This window comes from Oncorhynchus keta, unplaced genomic scaffold, assembly GCF_023373465.1.
Source record: "Oncorhynchus keta strain PuntledgeMale-10-30-2019 unplaced genomic scaffold, Oket_V2 Un_contig_28957_pilon_pilon, whole genome shotgun sequence".
Lineage (NCBI taxonomy): Eukaryota > Metazoa > Chordata > Actinopteri > Salmoniformes > Salmonidae > Oncorhynchus > Oncorhynchus keta.
In genome coordinates this window covers 40,828-45,013 of record NW_026286307.1, presented here as the reverse complement: position 1 = coordinate 45,013, position 4,186 = coordinate 40,828, and positions in this window count along the sequence as shown.

Sequence of the window (4,186 nt, the reverse complement as noted above, 5' to 3'; positions counted from 1 at the left end):
ACACCGAAGGGTGAGGGGCCTCCAATGTGTTTTAATAGACTGGGTCTTTTTACTGCCCCGCCCCTCTACTTCCTGGCTGGAAGGTTCATTGTTGATTTGCACAGCAGCAGCTCTGCTCTCTCCTCTGCTGTCTCTCTGAGGACCGACTGACACCCTAGAGGGAGGAAGAGGACCGACTGACACCCTAGAGGGAGGAAGAGGACCGACTGACACCCTAGAGGGAGGAAGAGGGCCGACTGACACCCTAGAGGTGGCTCTCTCTCTGAGGACCGACTGACACCCTCGAGGTGGCTGTCTCTCTGAGGACCGACTGACACCCTCGAGGGAGGGAGCGGTGGCTGTCTCTCTGTGGACCGACTGACACCCTAGAGGTGTCTGTCTCTCTGTGGAAGAGGACCGACTGACACCCTAGAGGTGGCTGTCTCTCTGTGGAAGAGGACCGACTGACACCCTAGAGGTGGCTGTCTCTGTGGAAGAGGACCGACTGACACCCTAGAGGTGGCTGTCTCTGTGGAAGAGGACCGACTGACACCCTAGAGGTGGCTGTCTCTCTGAGGAAGAGGACCGACTGACACCCTAGAGGTGGCTGTCTCTCTGTGGAAGAGGACCGACTGACACCCTAGAGGTGGCTGTCTCTGTGGAAGAGGACCGACTGACACCCTAGAGGTGGCTGTCTCTCTGTGGAAGAGGACCGACAGACACCCCAGAGTGGGCTGTCTCTCGATGGAAGAGGACCGACTCACACCCTAGAGGTGGCTGTCTCTCTGTGGAAGAGGACCGACTGACACCCTAGAGGTGGCTGTCTCTCTGTGGAAGAGGACCGACTGACACCCTAGAGGGAGGAAACGGTGGCTGTCTCTCTGTGGAAGAGGACCGACTGACACCCTAGAGGGAGGGAGCGTGGCTGTCTCTCTGTGGAAGAGGACTGACTGACACCCTAGAGGGAGGAAGAGGACCGACTGACACCCTAGAGGTGGCTGTCTCTCTGTGGAAGAGGACCGACTGACACCCTAGAGGTGGCTGTCTCTCTGTGGAAGAGGACCGACTGACACCCTAGAGGGAGGGAGCGGTGGCTGTCTCTCTGAGGAAGAGGACCGACTGACACCCTAGAGGGAGGAAACGGTGGCTGTCTCTCTGTGGAAGAGGACCGACTGACACCCTAGAGGGAGGGAGCGGTGGCTGTCTCTCTGTGGAAGAGGACTGACTGACACCCTAGAGGGAGGAAGAGGACCGACTGACACCCTAGAGGTGGCTGTCTCTCTGAGGAAGAGGACCGACTGACACCCTAGAGAGAGGGAGAGGTGGCTGTCTCTCTGAGGAAGAGGACCGACTGACACCCTAGAGGGAGGAAGAGGACCGACTGACACCCTAGAGGTGGCTGTCTCTCTGAGGAAGAGGACCGACTGACACCCTAGAGAGAGGGAGAGGTGGCTGTCTCTCTGAGGAAGAGGACCGACTGACACCCTAGAGGGAGGGAGAGGTGGCTGTCTCTCTGTGCTAATGAGCTGTTGTCACTTGGAGAGAGAGATGGAGAGAAACCTTTGCTTTCAATCCCCTAAGTAGCAGTTGGGGAAATACCCTGTGCATGGTTTACTGTTTCAGACATTTCCCTGGCTATGTCGTCAAGTAACCATAGTAACACACCAATAGGTTTTGCCAACATGCAACTTCCACCAACATTTCTCTGTTTTCTCTAAATGCAGGTTGGAGGATTCCTTGTTTCCTGCTCATTCCCTTCTGATTACGAGGAATCTTCCAACCGGGATTTCTGTAAAAAAAAAACGTAGTGTTTTGCAACCCTACACCCATATTACTTTGAAGTAACACCCCTAGGAATCACGGCACGGTTTGGTATTCACACCCCTGCTTTGGGAAATACTGTTGAGGGAACACGGCACGGTTTGGTATTCACACCCCCTGCTTTGGGAAATACTGTTGAGGTGAACACGGCACGGTTTGGTATTCACACCCCTGCTTTGGGAAATACTGTTGAGGGAACACAGCACGGTTTGGTATTCACACCCCCTGCTTTGGGAAATACTGTTGAAGGAAACACGGAACGGTTTGGTATTCACACCCCCTGCTTTGGGAAATACTGTTGAGGGAACACGGCACGGTTTGGTATTCACACCCCCTGCTTTGGGAAATACTGTTGAGGGAACACGGCACGGTTTGGTATTCACACCCCCTGCTTTGGGAAATACTGTTGAAGGAAACACGGAACGGTTTGGTATTCACACCCCCTGCTTTGGGAAATACTGTTGAGGGAACACGGCACGGTTTGGTATTCACACCCCCTGCTTTGGGAAATACTGTTGAGGGAATCACGGCACGGTTTGGTATTCACACCCCCTGCTTTGGGAAATACTGTTGAGGGAACACGGCACGGTTTGGTATTCACACCCCCTGCTTTGGGAAATACTGTTGAGGAATCACGGCACGGTTTGGTATTCACACCCCTGCTTTGGGAAATACTGTTGAGGGAATCACAGCACGGTTTGGTATTCACACCCCCTGCTTTGGGAAATACTGTTGAAGGAACACGGAACGGTTTGGTATTCACACCCCTGCTTTGGGAAATACTGTTGAGGGAATCACGGCACGGTTTGGTATTCACACCCCTGCTTTGGGAAATACTGTTGAGGAAACACGGCACGGTTTGGTATTCACACCCCTGCTTTGGGAAATACTGTTGAGGAACACGGCACGGTTTGGTATTCACACCCCTGCTTTGGGAAATACTGTTGAAGGAACACGGAACGGTTTGGTATTCACACCCCCTGCTTTGGGAAATACTGTTGAGGGAATCACGGCACGGTTTGGTATTCACACCCCTGCTTTGGGAAATACTGTTGAGGAAACACGGCACGGTTTGGTATTCACACCCCTGCTTTGGGAAATACTGTTGAGGGAACACGGCACGGTTTGGTATTCACACCCCTGCTTTGGGAAATACTGTTGAGGGAATCACGGCACGGTTTGGTATTCACACCCCCTGCTTTGGGAAATACTGTTGAAGGAAACACGGCACGGTTTGGTATTCACACCCCTGCTTTGGGAAATACTGTTGAAGAAATTCATGAAGTCATCTAGTTCCCATCACTCGTAACCACCTCAATAACACAACACCCTAGAGCCACATCAACGCCCTGTCAGAGCCCAGCTGCCTCTGAGGTAAGTAGTGGGCTGATGTTCCATGTAGTGTGCTGCTGGGGACAATAGAACCTAGTGTAGTGGGCTGCTGGGGACAATAGAACCTAGTGTAGTGGGCTGCTGGGGACAATAGAACCTAGTGTAGTGTGCTGCTGGGGACAATAGAACCTAGTGTAGTGTGCTGCTGGGGACAATAGAACCTAGTGTAGTGTGCTGCTGGGGACAATAGAACCTAGTGTAGTGTGCTGCTGGGGACAATAGAACCTAGTGTAGTGTGCTGCTGGGGACAATAGAACCTAGTGTAGTGTGCTGCTGGGGACAATATAACCTAGTGTAGTGTGCTGCTGGGGACAATAGAATCTAGTGTAGTGTGCTGCTGGGGACAATAGAACCTAGTGTAGTGTGCTGCTGGGGACAATAGAACCTAGTGTAGTGTGCTGCTGGGGACAATAGAACCTAGTGTAGTGTGCTGCTGGGGACAATAGAACCTAGTGTAGTGTGCTGCTGGGGACAATAGAACCTAGTGTAGTGTGCTGCTGGGGACAATAGAACCTAGTGTAGTGTGCTGCTGGGGACAATGGAACCTAGTGTAGTGTGCTGCTGGGGACAATAGAACCTAGTGTAGTGTGCTGCTGGGGACAATAGAACCTAGTGTAGTGTGCTGCTGGGGACAATAGAACCTAGTGTAGTGTGCTGCTGGGGACAATAGAACCTAGTGTAGTGTGCTGCTGGGGACAATAGAACCTAGTGTAGTGTGCTGCTGGGGACAATAGAACCTAGTGTAGTGTGCTGCTGGGGACAATAGAACCTAGTGTAGTGTGCTGCTGGGGACAATAGAACCTAGCCTAGTGTAGTGTGCTGCTGGGGACAATGGAACCTAGTGTAGTGTGCTGCTGGGGACAATAGAACCTAGTGTAGTGTGCTGCTGGGGACAATATAACCTAGTGTAGTGTGCTGCTGGGGACAATAGAACCTAGTGTAGTGTGCTGCTGGGGACAATATAACCTAGTGTAGTGTGCTGCTGGGGACAATA